Raw genomic sequence first — 16,377 nt, 5'->3', positions numbered from 1 at the left:
AATGGGATCATATGTATCTAACTTGGATAAACCTTTCAGCATTGATGGTGCCTTTCCAGATGTGTAAGCTGCCCATGCCACACGCAGTAATACCATACCATCAGAGATGCAGGTTTCTGAACTGAGCGCTAATAACAACTTGGGTTGTCATTGTCCTCTTTAGTCCGGATGAAATTGCGTACCAGTTTTCCAAAAAGAACTTCAAATTTTGATTCGTCTGACCACAGATCAGTTTTCCACTTTGCCAAAGTCCATTTTAAATGATCCTTGGCCAGGGAAAATGCCTACGCTTCTGGATCATGTTTAGATATGGCTTCTTGTTTGGCCTATAGAGTTTTAGCTGGCAACAGCGAATGACACGGTGGATTGTGTTGACTGACAATGTTTTCTGGAAGTATTCCTGAGCCCATGTTATGATTTCCATTACAGTAGCATTCTTGTATGTGATGCAGTGCCGTCTAAGAGCCCGAAGATCAAGGGCATCAAGTATGGTTTTCCAGTCTTGACCCTTACGCACAGAGATTGTTGCAGATTCCCTAAACATTTGAATTATATTATGCACTGTAGATGATGATAACTTCAATCTCTTTGCAATTTTTCTCTAAGAAACTCAGAAAACAAATTTTCGCCGCAGCATTGGGGGAATTGGTGATTCTCTGCCCATCTTGACCTCTGAGAGACACTGCCACTCTGAGAGGTTCTTTTTATACCCAATCATGTTGCCAATTGACCTAATAAGTTGCAAATTGGTCCTTCAAATGTTCCTTATATGTATATTTAAATTTTCTGGCCTCTTATTGCTACCTGTCCCAACTTTTTTTGGAATGTGTAGCTCTCATGAAATCCAAAATGAGCCAATATTTGGCATGACATTTCAAAATATCTCACTTTCAACATTTGATATGTTATCTATATTCTACTGTGAATAAAATATAAGTTTATGAGATTTGTAAATTATTCCATTACCTTTTTACTCACAATTTCTACAGTGTCCCAACTTTTTCTGGTTTAGGGTTGTAAAACATACATTTTCAATATAACAGGCTAAGGAGAGATGATACGTCTCATTGCTTTAACTATCACGCTATTAAAGAAATACTTCAGTCGCATTGTCAAAAGTTAAAAGGACAGTCAGTCAACTACACTGTAACAACGTATCATACTAGGTAATTCCGCTTCACTCTCGGCTTATTTAACAGCAGCAAAACTGGACATGATAGTCACAAATTTTGTCATGCTTATTTGAGTTAAGAGAACTGATTGGGATGTTCTTTTAATTGTTATTCAAGCAATGTATGTCTCGTGACCAACTCACCATCAACTAAACCGCTGTCGTCTCTGCCCTGGTCTGGCTGAAATCAGCAGGTTGTAGAATCTGTTGCGCGTTACACACGAGTGTTGCCTACAGGGTAGTTGCAAAGTGCTCTCTGGTGGAACAAACTATACAATGGCAACACTCATGACATGGTTGAAAGCATATGGATGTCATATGGATTGACAATTTGGTCCCAGACGAGTTATTCAACAAATAATCGGATTGAACGACTCTATAATAGAGCCTTGAAAATTTTGGATAGAAAGCAAATAAAATACCACCATTGTCAGATTTTAAGCAGATATAAGATTTTAAGCTTTGAAAATTAAATTTTTTCATTATGTAGTCTAATTTCAAATGTTTAAATGGTCTTGCCCCTAAGCCTTTATGTGCACTGATTGAGAGATTACAGGGGTGTGGTAGGGCCACTAGAGCGGCTTCTAGTGGAAATTGTAAAATCGCTTTCTGTAAAACTTCCTTTGCTCAGATGGCCCTCTCAGTGAAGGGCGTAAAATTTTGGAATTCATTACCTGGTTGCTTAAAATCTGTGGCCAGTTTTAATATTTTTAAAAAGTAACCAGATCATGGCTAATTCAACAACAAACTTGTAATCATGTTTAATTAAATTGTTTTTTTCTCTTTTTTTTCTTTTTAAATTACTCTTGATTGCCATTTTATTGTCATTATTATTATATTTAAAAAGGCCCTTCTAGGGACAAGTGCTGCAAAGTAGTTTTGGCTAAAAGCACTATGGTACATGCATTTGAGGACTGTATCTCCAGTTTGTCTATGTCTATTGTACCTGTCCCTATACAAATAAACTTAAACACACAACACATAAGGGAACTTGTGACGGCGCTGTGCATTTGCAACGTCAATGATGTCATACGCCGGTCTGCATATAGCTCAAAACAACGTCAAACACGCACCCAGTCCTTACTACCACAGGCGCTTGTAACGCTAACATCCAAATGCCACCATAACTACAATATATAAATAAACCCACATGATCATCGTTTTCATGATCGATCATCGATGCCACGTTCGAGTACTCGAGCCCATCCCTAATAGCATCTTTGATTGTAATGTAAATAGGTGAACACATGAATGCAGCATTTGAATACAGGGAAATACTGTATATGCAAGTGACTCGCCATCATTTAGAAAGAAGATCGCATTTATTTATGAATCTAGATCATGATTCTTTTTTCAATTAATCGTGCAGCCCTTACCATTAACTCTTTCACTGTTTTTTAATGATTTTCACAAAAGTTTAATGCCTCCCAGAAAATATTCTTCTTTAAATATATAAACATACCCTATATCAAAAGAAAGAACAGACCCTCTTCTTTCAAACTAAACAACAACAAAAATAATTAAGTTTCTGACCATCTTCATTTGTTCTCTCAAATTTGGGTAGGTTTCTTCTTCCAGGTTTTATAAGTTGGGTAAGAGTGTCATCTAGTGGATAATCCAAATGCGTTGTTAAAAAAACTTGATTTCCCCATTACTTTAAAACAAATGCTTTTGTTTGTGTGGTTCAATAAAAAAAATTAAAACCCTACAACAATTAAACAAATGCAAACAAGGCTGAATTTACATTGCAAATCTTGATGCCCAATTCTGAATTGTTGCCTGTATCAGATTATTTTGACTACTCGCTTATATCATTTTTAACAGACTTGTATCTGATATCAGCATTTGCACTAAACACTTAGCAAAACAATTCAAGGTAGACATACTGACCAGGAACAGCTCAAACCACAGAGGAAGTAAAATGTTGCGATGTGCAATGAACACGGACAAAGATACAAGATTGTAGAGCTTTATGTCTGTAACAAGACATAAAACTTTAACAGAACTTCACTAAGCCGTCGTGCAAAGAGTCATGTGATCGCGGGTGGAGTCCACATGACACATCTTGACATCTGTCCGCTAACTATAGGTGTGTTCGACTTCATGCGGCGCTGCGCAGACCGATCGGCGGCTGACTTGAAGCAGTGCATTACGGTTAGTATTTTTGTCCGACTTCAGCTGGCGCTGCAGGCACGTGATTGTGTCATATGGTTTTTAAGTACCGCGAGAGCGGTTCGAGATCAGCCGCCTGAGTTAGCCAGCGCATTTCCCGAAGAGGAGCTGCACGGGCTGTAATGACGACACAGCTGTTTCACCATTGGTCGGATTCACCACATGACAACAATCACATGTGTTTCGTGGTTATTTTCACGCCCTCAGTTCCACAAATGCTCACAAATCTGTATTTTTATAACAGTTAAAGCTCTTTTCATGTAGTCGCGATGTTATATTGTGTCATCTTCATCAAAATAAAATGGAAATAGAAATGAAAAAACGTAGACCCCACTTCATTGGTATTTAAATAATGTATGCTTATTTTGAACTTTATTATTGTAAAAACAGATGATGTAAGCATCTTCAGTTCCACTCATGCTCATACACGGACATTCAAAACAGTATAATTCACTTTTTATGTAGTTTACATCTTACAAATCATGTTTATTGCGATAAAGCAAGCATACGGCACGTGATCAGCCATGCCTGACGTAAATGCCGCAAACTACGGGAAGCACAGCGCGTCCGACTTCACGTCTCCGTTTTCAGCTCCTCCCCACCTGCACGCGGCTAATCTCACCGATCGGTTACATCCAGCCACAGCCGATGTCGAACACACCTATTGTGAACGCGAATGAATATCCGATATCAGATTTAATTCCACATAAGAATGAACCCTGAAACTAGCAGCTCACGCTGTTTGAAAAAAAATTACCTGACTTTAATTATAAGCGCACAGTTCACGCTTTATGAAGCAGACGCATGTCCAATGGTTGTGTGGGAGTATGTAACTTCACAGATCAACTAATCGATAATGAACGTTGTTGACAATAAATTTCAATATTGTTATTAGGGTTTCGAGCACGAAGTGCTGAAAACCTATTGTATTTGTCTGTTTTATTAGGGTTTCGAGCACGAAGTGCTGAAAACCTATTGTATTTGTCTGTTTTATTATTATTATTATTATTATTATTATTATTATTATTATTATTATTATTATTTTTCCGCCATAAAACGCGTCGCCCAGCACAAACCGTAAGTCGTAGAAACTTGCCACTTGGTCAACTGGTTGTATATCAGCTCGCTACTCAGATACAGTGAATCAGCCAAATCGGCCCATAGGTGGCGCTATAGCAATGCCCGACGCGTTGGGGCTCATAACTCCTAAACCGGACATCAGACACTCAAGTATTTGGTACCATTGTAATCCCTGGCTCCAAACTTAAAAAATGTATATCTCCGATTTCATTTCCGGTATGCAAATTTTTCGCTAATTTGCATAATATGCATTTCTAGCCAAAATGAACTAGTCCTAGGTTTTTCGCCCGATCGGAATCGTTCCAAGGCAGGAGAAATCTGTGGAGTGAGTAGGTAAATAATTATCGAACAGAATTTGAAATTTTGCTTCAGGGTGACTAAGGGGCGCCAAAACTCCATACAGGAAGTAGCCTATCGTCACTGAAATGGATATAACTCGTGAACGGTTTGAGATATCTTAACGAGGTTTGGTACACATGTGTACCAGCTAACTCCGGTGTGACAGTAAAAAAGATGCAGATTTTGGCCACTAGGTGGCGCTATAACAGGCTTTAGCTCGGGAATGGCTATTACTACACAACCGTTAGCCGGATACACTTAATATTTGCTATGGTGTGTCTTTGTGCAATGTACCATGAGGGTCTGGAAGGACATTGGCGTATCTCCAAAAACATGGCCGTCATCGGCCAATGAAATTTGAGGACTGATTTGACAGGGTTAACGAAGGTCGATCGGAACGAAACGCACTGTGCTTCTTCGTGTACTGCTCATGAAGGTCTGTAAGAATTACGGTGTCATTTGGCCACTAGGGGGCGTAATACCATATTTCGGTGCCTGTATCACGTGACGTTTGACATACACACACAAACATGACATCATATGATAGATCTGCCCATGGTGAACAACTTTTCTTCTTGAAGCGTTGCTGTCAATCAAACGGTTCGTGAGTTATTGGTGATAACCTTCAAATCCTACTTTTGCAAACTACTCCTAGGTTTTTTGCCCGATCGGAATCGTTCCAATGCAGGAGAAATCTGTGGAGTGAGTAGGTAAATAATTATCGAACCGATTTTGAAATTTCGCTTCAGGGTCACTAAGGGGCGCCAAAGCTCCATACAGAAAGTAGCCTATCGTCACTAAAATGGATATAACTCGTGAACCGTTTGAGATATCTTAACGAGGTTTTGTACACATATGTACCAGCTCACTCCGGGGACACAGTAAAAAAGATGCGGATTTTGGCCACTAGGTGGCGCTATAACAGGCTTGAGCTCGGAAATGGCTATTACTACACAATCGTTTTCCCGATACTCTCAATATTTGGTATGGTGTGTCTTTTTGCAATGTACCATGAGGGTGTGGAAGGACATTGGCGTATCTCCAAAAACATGGCCGTCATTGGCCAATGAAGGTTGAGGACTGATTTGACAGGGTTAACGAAGGTAGATCGGAACGAAACGCACTGTGCTTCTTTGTGTACTGCTCCTGAACGTCTGTAAGAATTACGGTATCATTTGGCCACTAGGGGGCGTAATAACATATTTCAGTGCCTGTATCACATGACGTTTGACATACACACAAAAACATGACATCATATGATAGATCTGCCCATGGTGAACAACTTTCCTCTTGAAGCGTTGCTGTCAATCAAACGGTTTGTGAGTTATTGGTGATAACCTTCAAAACCTACTTTTGCGAACTAGTCCTAGGTTTTTCGCCCGATCGGAATCGTTCCAACGCAGGAGAAATCTGTGGAGTGAGTAGGTAAATAATTATCGAACAGAATATGAAATTACACTTCAGCGTCACTAAGGGGCGCCAAAACTCCATACAGTAAGTAGCCTATCGTCACTGAAATGGCTATAACTCATGAATGATTTGAGATATCTTAACGAGGTTTGGTACACATATGAACCATCTCACTCCGGGGTCACAGTAAAAAATATGTGGACTTTGGCCACTAGGTGGCGACATAACAGGCTTGAACATGGGAATGGCTATTACTACACAACCGTTAGCCCGATACACTTAATATTTGGTATGGTGTGTCTTTGTGCAATGTACCATGAGGATCTAGAAGGACATTGGCGTATCTCCAAAAACATGGCCGTCATCGGCCAATGAAGGTTGAGGACTGATTTGACAGGGTTAACGAAGGTCGATCGGAACAAAACGCACTGTGCTGCTTCGTGTACTGCTCATGAAGGTCTGTAAGAATTACGGTGTCATTTGGCCACTAGGGGGCATATTTCGGTGCCCTGTATCACGTGACGTTTGACATACACACACAAACATGACATCAAATGATAGATCTGCCCATGGTGAACAACTTTCCTCTTGAAGCGTTGCTGTCAATTAAATGGTTCTCGCGTTATTTGTGATAACCTTCAAAACCTACTTTTGCTAACTAGTCCTAGGTTTTTCACCCGATCGGAACCTAACCAAGGCTGATTGATTCTGTGGAGTGTGACTATAAATAGTTATCAAAAAAAGTTGAAATTTGTATTCATTCACGAAAGGAGTGGCCAAAAATATAAATGGGCGGAGCTTAGTAAATTTAAATGGCCATAACTCGAGAGGGGTTTGAGATATTCACGGGGCTTGAATAGTATGTGAAGGCCATCGACCTGAGGTTGTAAAATAAAATGCTTGCCGATCGGACAAAAGGTGGCACTATAACGGGAAAGATGGCATTAAATACTGTGATTATCCAATGGTTACACTTTATAAGCCTATAACTTCATCTGTGATCAACGAATTTCCATGGGAGTTGTTTTTATATGATCCTGAATTGTTTTTGAATCCTACGATACCAAGCATGCCAGGTTTCGAATTACGGTTCGACCAGAACTACGTTTTACCACATAAAAAACAATCACTAATAGCTTCGTAACTGTAACTCCTATCGATTCGAAAACACCATAGGAAGAAAAATGCAATAGCTTCTGAACAAAATCTCTATTGGCGTTATATTAAAATCTCCATCAGAAATGGCTGAAAATTGTGAAAAACCAAAATAGTCCTATAGGTGCACATGTGTTTAAGCATACATAGTCTGTATGAACCGTTTCTGACCATCTCTTTCGTTTTTGTGGATGCTGGATCAGCCTGGTTGACGACGTGTGACGTCTTTGATGTGCCTTAATGCTCGAAACCCGGCAAATGCTGCTTGCAGCTTTAATTATTAGGGTTTCGAGCACGAAGTGCTGAAAACCTATTGTATTTGTCTGTTTTATTATTATTATTATTATTCCGCCTTAAAACGCGTCGCCCAGCCCAAACCGTAAGTCGTAGAAACTTGCCACTTGGTCAACTGGTTGTATATTAGCAGGCTACTCAGATACAGTGAATCAGCCAAATCGGCCCATAGGTGGCGCTATAGCAATGCCCGACGCGTTGGGCCTCATAACTCCTAAACCGGAAATCAGACACTCAAGTGTTTGGTATCATTGTAATCCCTGGCTCCAAACTTAAAAAATGTATATCTCCGATTTCATTTCCGTCATTAAAAATGTTCCGCTATTTTCGATTTTGTCGAAAAAAATAAAAACGAACTAGTCCTAGGTTTTTCGCTCGATCGGAATCGTTCCAGTGCTAAAATGTTCCTTGGAGTTTGAATATCAATAATTATTAAAAAAAAAGTTGAACTTTCGACTCACAGTCGACATGCCACGCCCAAACGTCTGAAGTGTGCGCAGCCAATTGGACTTTTTTGGCTATAACTGGGGACAGAAATGAAGTATCAACACGACACTTGGTATTTGTGATGAGAGTCATGGCCTGAGGTTGCGTGCCTCGTTTCGTCACCGCGCCACCTAGTGGTCAGACGAATCATTTAAATGCTTATAACTTAGGCTAAGTTTGACGTATTTTCATGGGACTTTTTTACTAAGAGTTTTGAATTGTTGCCGAGTCCAACGATACCAAACATGCCAGGTTTCGCCTTACGGTTAGCCCTGCGCAGCAAAATAGCGCTTAAAAAACATGCGCGAATAACTCCGCGAGGGTTATTCTGATCGACTCGAAACAACCATAGGAAGAAATTAACTTTACCTTCTGAACAAAAAGTTCTATTGGTGTTATGTTAAAATTTCCATCAGAAATGGCCGAAAATTGCAAAAAACGAAAAATTACATTCATTTTTTGTGTTTATTAGATATAAATGCTTATAACTCTGCAAGGAAATGACATTTTTTCACCAAATTTGATACGCTGATGTCTGAGCAGAGTCTGAGGCAATACAAAAAAAATGGTATGCCTGCACCACTAGTTGGCCTCATAATTGAACAAAACCTTTGACATTGAGTAAGCCCAATGGTCGTACAACTGTTGACTGGTGACAACTGTACTAAACTAAAGTGAATAGCCGTGATTCTAGCTACAAGTAACACAGTCATGACCTGAGGTTGCATGCACGAGTCTGTCATAGCGCCACCTAGTGGTTATTTGTTTTTTTCACTTAAAAATACTGCAAAATTACATCTAAAATCATGAGTCATCATGGATTATGTCTTTCATGGCTTTGAGTATAATCATTGGTGGATTACAATTCACTCCCTAGCAACCGATAAGAATACCCTAGCAACCATTTACAAGAGCTGTATCTCTGTATCAGAACATCGTAGAGACATGGGGTTCGGCTCTTTTGACTCATTAACACTATTTTAACATTTTGTGACCCAAGTTTTGCCACTGCAAGCACCACTTTCACTGAATGATAACACCTTTTTTGCTGACAACTTAGAACACGTGTGTCTGGTAGCTGCGAATGACTTCACATTAAGGACGTGACATGTTTGTCCTATAGGTGCACGTGTGTTTAAGCATACATAGTCTGTATGAACCGTTTCTGACCACCTCTTTTGTTTTTGTGGATGCTGGATCAGCCTGGTCGACGACGTCTGACGTATTTGACGTGCTTTAATGCTCGAAACCCGGTAAATGCTGCTTGCAGCTTTAATTATTATTATTTTTCCGCCTTAAAACGCATCGCCCAGCCCAAACCGTAAGTCGTAGAAACTTGCCACTTGGTCAACTGGTTGTATATTAGCAGGCTACTCAGATACAGTGAATCAGCCAAATCGGCCCATAGGTGGCGCTATAGCAATGCCCGACGCGTTTGGGCTCATAACTCCTAAACCGGACATCATACACTCAAGTGTTTGGTATCATTGTAATCCCTGGCTCCAAACTTAAAAAATGTATATCTCCGATTTCATTTCCGGTATGCAAATTTTTTCGCTAATTTGCATAATATGCATTTCAAGCCAAAATGAACTAGTCCTAGGTTTTTCACCCGATCGGAACCGTTCCAATGCAGGAGAAATCTGTGGCGTGAGTAGGTAAATAATTATCGAACAGAATTTGAAATTCCGCTTCAGGGTCACTAGGGGGCACCAAAACTCCATACAGGAAGTAGCCTATCGTCACTGAAATGGCTATAACTCGTGAACGGTTTGAGATATCTTAACGAGGTTTGGTACACATATGTACCAGCTCACTCCGGGATCACAGTAAAAAAGATGCGGATTTTGGCCACTAGGTGGCGCTGTAACAGGCTTGAGATCGTGAATGATTATTACTACACAACCGTTAGCCCGATACACTTAATATTTTGTATTGTATGTCTTTGTGCAATGTACCATGAGCGTCTAGAAGGACATTGGCGTATCTTCAAAAACATGGCCGTCGTCGGCCAATGAAGGTTGAGAACTGATTTGACAGGGTTAACAAAGGTCGATCGGAACGAAACGCACTGTGCTTCTTCGTGTACTGCTCCTGAAGGCCTGTAAGAATTTTGGTGTCATTTGGCCACTAGGGGGCGTAATACCGTATTTCGGTGCCTGTATCACGTGACGTTTGATGTACACAAACAAACATGACATCATATGATAGATCGGCTCATGACGAAAAACTTTTCCTCTGGAAGCGTTGCTGTCAATCAAACGGTTTGTGAGTTATTGGCGATAACGTTCAAACCTACTTTTGCGAACTAGTCCTTGGTTTTTCGCCCGATCTGAACCTAACCAAGGCTGATTGATTCTGTGGAGTGTGACTATAAATAATTATCAAAAAAAATTTGAAATTTACATTCAATCACGCAAGGAGTGGCCAAAAAACAAACTGGGCGGAGCTTAAAACATTAAAACAGCCATAACTCGAGAGTCGTTTGAGATATCATCACGGGGCTTGAATCATATTTGTAGGCCATCGTTCTAAGGCCGTGATATAAAAAGCTCGCCGATCGGACACTAGATGGCGCTATAACGGGGAAAATGGCACTAAATACTGTGATTATGCAATGGTTACAACTTTCACGCTTATAATTTTATCTGTGGTCAAGAGATTTTCATGGGAGTTGTTTTTTTATCATCCTGAATTGTTTCCAAGTCCTACGATACCAAACATACCAGGTTTTGTCTTACGGTTAGTTCTGCACTGCAAAAACTGTGCTTACAAAACATGCGTGAATAACTCCGCGAGGGTTATTCCGATCGACTCGAAAACACCATAGGAAGAAATTTACTTTACCTTCTGAACAAAAAACTCTATTGGCGTTATATTAAAATTTCAATCAGAAATGGCCGAAAATTGCAAAAAACGAAAAATTACATTCATTTTTTTGTGTTTTCTACACATAAATGGTTATAACTCCGCTATGAAATGACATTTTTCTACCAGATTTGATATGCTGATGTCTGAGCAGAGTCTGAGGCAATACAAAAAAAATTGTTTGCCTACACCAGTAGTTGGCCTCATAATTTAACAAAACCTTTAACATTGAGTAAGCCTAATGGTCATACAATTGTTTCTTCACTAAACTAAAGTGAATAGCCGTGATTCTAGCTACATGTAACACAGTCATGACCCGAGGTTGCATGCACGAGTTTGACATAGCGCCACCTAGTGGTTATTTGTTATTTTCACTTAAAAATACTGCAACCTTACATCTAAAATCATGAGTCATCATAGATTGTGCCTTTCATGGCTTTGAGTATAATCATTGGTGGATTGCAGTTCACTCCCTAGCAACCAATGAGAATACCCTAGCAACCATTTAGCAAGAGCTGTATCTCAGTATCAGAACATCTTAGAGACATGGGGTTCGGCTATGACGACAACTATGAACAAGTGTGTCTGGTAGCTTACTTTTCATCATTTATTTTGTACAATGCAGCAAATCTCTTTCATTTTTCTGGAGCGAGGTGGTCTATCATTCATTGTGTCTGTATTCGGGTGCAACTCCTCAGCCTGGTAATCGACGTCTGACGTTTTTGACGTGCTTTAATGCTCGAAACCCGGCAATTGCTGCTTGCAGCTATATTTATTATTATTTTTCCACGGTAAAACGCGTTGCCCAGCCCAAACCGTAAGTCGTAGAAACTTGCCACTTGGTCAACTGGTTGTATATTAGCAGGCTACTCAGATACAGTGAATCAGCCAAATCGGCCCATAGGTGGCGCTATAGCAATGCCCGACGCATTGGTGCTCATAACTCCTAAACCGGACATCAGACAGTCAAGTGTTTGGTATCATTGTAATCCCTGGTTCCAAACTTAAAAAATGTATATCTCCGATTTTATTTCCGTCATAAAATTTTTTCTGTATTTTCGATTTTGTCGAAAAAAATAAAAACGAACTAGTCCTAGGTTTTTCGCTCGATCAGAATCGTTCCAGTGCTAAAATGTTCCTTGGAGTTCGAATATCAATAATTATTAAAAAAAAAGTTGAACTTTCGACTCACGGTTGATATGCCAAGCCCAAACGTCTGAAGTGTGCGCAGCCAATTGGACTTTTTTGGCTATAACTGGGGACAGAAATGAAGTATCAACACGACACTTGGTATTTGTGATGACAGTCATGGCTTGAGGTTGCGTGCCTCGTTTCGTCACAGCGCCACCTAGTGGCCAGACAAATCATGTAAATGCTTATAACTTAGGCTGAGTTTGACGTATTTTCATGGGACTTTTTTACTAAGAGTTTTGAATTGTTGCCGAGTCCAACGATACCAAACATGCCAGGTTTCGCCTTACGGTTAGCCCTGCACAGCAAAATAGCGCTTAAAAAACATGCGTGATTAACTCCGCGAGGGTTATTCCGATCGACTCGAAATAACCATAGGAAGAAATTAACTTGAACTTCTGAACAAAAAGTTCTATTAGTGTTATGTTAAAATTTCCATCAGAAATGGCCGAAAATTGCAAAAAACGAAAAATTACATTCATTTTTTGTGTTTTTTAGATATAAATGCTTATAACTCTGCAACGAAATGACATTTTTTCACCAAATTTGATACGCTGATGTCTGAGCAGAGTCTGAGGCAATACAAAAAAAAATGGTATGCCTGCACCACTAGTTGGCCTCATAATTGAACAAAACCTTTGACATTGAGTAAGCCCAATGGTCATACAATTGTTTCTTCACTAAACTAAAGTGAAAAGCCGTGATTCTAGCTACAAGTAACACAGTCATGACCTGAGGTTGCATGCACGAGTCTGTCTTAGCGCCACCTAGTGGTTATTTGTTTTTTTCACTTAAAAATACTGCAACCTTACATCTAAAATCATGAGTCATCATGGATAATGTCTTTCATGGCTTTGAGTATAATCATTGGTGGATTGCAATTCAGTCACTAGCAACCAATGAGAATACCCTAGCAACCATTTAACAAGAGCTGTATCTCTGTATCAGAACATCGTAGAGACATGGGGTTCGGCTCTTTTGACTCATTAACACTATTTTAACATTTTGTGACCCAAGTTTTACCACTGCAAGCACCACAAACATTTCCTTCAGTGTTCTGTTTGTCAATGTTTCGTGAGAAGAGAGGGAGACATTTCACTGAATGATAACACCTTTTTAGCTGACAACTTTTAACACTTGTGTCTGGTAGCTGCGAATGACTTCACATTAAGGACGTGACATGTTTGTACTATAGGTGCACGCGTGTTTAAGCATACATAGTCTGTATGAACCGTTTCTGACCACCTCTTTTGTTTTTGTGGATGCTGGATCAGCCTGGTCGATGATGTCTGACGTCTTTGACGTGCTTTAATGCTCGAAACCCGGTAAATGCTGCTTGCAGCTTTAATTTTTATTGATTTTATCAATTAGTTGTTTTAGCCCTAGTTGCACTGTAAAAGGTTGCATTTTAAAACACAGGAAGGGTAATGCGTTTCTTCACCCTGGAGCTGGGCGGGGGTAGACTATTAATCCTCTCAGCTGTTTTAATTGTATCATGTTTCTTTCAGATCAGAAGAGTGAGTCATGTTCCGAGGAAGAAACGTCCTCAACATCAGAAGATCGACTGACAGCACAAACTCTTTCCTGCGTACCTGTGGAAAGACATTCAGCTCACACAGACATTTAGAGACACATGAGAGAAAACACACAGAACAGAAACTGTTCACCTGCCTGCACCAGATGTAAGATCAGCTTTATTACCTTACAAGAGAAGAAACTTCATCATTCAAAAGAGCATGGAGAGAAGAAGAAAAAGATGAAGTTTCACTGTGAGCAGTGTGGGATGATTTTTGTCTTCTTATCTCAGCTGAAAGTTCACATGAGGACACACAGTGGTGAATCGCCTTTCTGCTGCACTGAATGTGGAAATTACTTCAGCACCAAACAAAGTCTTGATGCTCATCAGAGAATTCACACAGGAGAAAAACCATACGAGTGTCCTCACTGTGAGATGAAATTCAGCCTTAAAACCTGTCTGAAGAAACATGTGTTTATACACACCAATGAGAGACCGTATCAGTGCAGTAAATGTGACAAAGCCTTTAGGGATTCAGGTACATTAAAAAGACACCAAAATATTCACTTTAAAGAGAAAATCTATCAATGTTCACACTGTGATAAACATTTCTGTCAGAAATATCATCTGATACGCCACGAGAGAATTCACACTGGAGAGAAACTTTATTACTGTGTTTGTGGGAAGAGTTTTAATCGACATAACAATTTACTTAAGCACCAGAGAATTCATACTGGAGAAAAACCTTACAAATGCTCTCAGTGTGACAAGACGTTTACTCGGTCAAGTAACTTAATAAGCCATGAGAGAGTTCATACAGGAGAGAAACTTTACGCCTGCTCTCACTGTGAAAAGAGCTTCGCTAATTATACTCATTTCAGAAACCATGAGAGACTTCACACTGTAGGAAAATCTCATCACTGTAGTGTTTGTGAGATGCGTTTTAATCGATATGACAATTTAGTGAGTCACCAGAGAACTCATAGGTGAAAAACCTTACAAATGCTCTCAGTGTGAGAAAACGTTTACTCGGTCAAGTAACTTAAAAGCCCATCAGAGAATTCATACAGGAGAAAAGCCTTACAAATGCTCACAGTGTGACAAGATGTTTACTCTGTCAACTCACTTAAAAGTCCATGAGAGAGTTCACACTGGAAAGAAACCTCATCACTGTAGTGTCTGTGGGAAGAGGTTTGTGCAGCGTCACCATTTAGTGAATCACCAGAGAACTCATACAGAAAAACGTACAAATGCTCTCAGTGTGACAAGACGTTTACTCAGTCATGTAACCTAAAAATCCATGAGAGAATTCACACTGGAAAGACACTGATATGAGTGTTCAATGGTCTCCATCTCAAGGTTTTTGTTAGTGTAATGAGAATGTTGTGAAACTGCACTGTCTGTGTTTAATATAATAACACCTGCTAGATCTGCCGATATTTGTGTAACCATCAAGAACACAATTAAGATTATTTAATAAACCATCTTTATTTTATTTAACATCACTTCATCTCTTCCCTGCTGTTTTTTCCCTTTATCTCTGTGTCTGCCTTGTGGTTGATTCTTTTTTTACATGCTTGCAGAGAATGTTTTACCAAAATTAAGTAACTGGGTTGCTCTTTTTCACATTTTCTAGATTGATAAACGCACTGGGGACCCACTTATAGCACTTAAACGTGGAAAAAGTCCCCTTTTATCTATTCATATCACACATTTAAGTGAATTTTATAAACACAAAGTGTACACTGCAGTCACCAGGTTCAAGGAATCACTGACAGAAATATATTAATAATATGTATAAAAAAAATCCATGATACGAGTGTATAATAGCATGATTTTTTTTATCATTCCCTATGGCTTTTCAAATTGGTTGGATGAACGGAAGGGCTGCATGATGTCAGAATTAACAAGTGCAAGTGGATTAAGTTTCACAAAAAAATTTACAGATTTAGTGATTTCCTGTCGAGGATAGAGATCTAGTGAAACTGGACTCACAAATAGAAACTGTTCATGAAGGCTTGGCCCTAAAAGCGTAAGTTTTGTCTCATTTGAAAGCAGACACTTGGAAGTTTGTAAAGTCCAAATTAACTGATGTCATTATGACAAACAATATTTATAAAGAGTTTAATCAAGGTGCTTCACGGTGCCATAGAACAGGGGTGGGGAAACTATTCTTCTCTGCAAGTAAAGGATTTGTGTATTGTTCTGTTTAATCAGTGTGTGATGTGTTACATTGCATCTGTGCCATGATGTAATCAACAACAACACTATATGCCTCAGGGAAGGAGGTCCTAAAAGGTTGTTTTGTTCTTTGTTTGAAGCCCTTTAGAAGTTTGACGCAACAACATCGCTCCTGAAGAACTATGCTACACAACAATCTTCATTAAAACTCTTTTCCCCATAAGCACTTATTGGTCCAACTTACTTATTTTACGTATCCATAAGCACTTATTGGTCCAACTTACTTATTTTACGTATTAGATTCGTTCAAAAGACTGAGCAGCCAAATTCAAGAAAATCTAACACAAGCATGTGGAAAAATAAGTCATTGTTGAAATATGGCTCCCCTTGTTACGTCATGGGGGATAATGCCCCTTAATCTGCACTATCCAACAACGGCACATTTTTGCTCACACCTACAAAGTGGCAATTTTAACATGCTATAATAAATGATATTTTGAGCTTGAACTTCACA

General features: G+C 39.5%; 1 pseudogene; it reads left to right on the top strand.

Annotated features, from left to right (window-relative positions):
- The first annotated feature begins 13,601 nt into the window (after window positions 1-13,601).
- LOC141351393 (uncharacterized) lies at window positions 13,602-15,323 on the top strand (annotated as a pseudogene).
- Window positions 15,324-16,377: the final 1,054 nt, after the last annotated feature.

The sequence above is a fragment of the Misgurnus anguillicaudatus genome, chromosome 20 (assembly GCF_027580225.2).
Source record: "Misgurnus anguillicaudatus chromosome 20, ASM2758022v2, whole genome shotgun sequence".
Classification (NCBI taxonomy): domain Eukaryota; kingdom Metazoa; phylum Chordata; class Actinopteri; order Cypriniformes; family Cobitidae; genus Misgurnus; species Misgurnus anguillicaudatus.
Note: the sequence above shows the minus strand (reverse complement) of the source record. Positions and strands in the feature narration are given on the sequence as shown.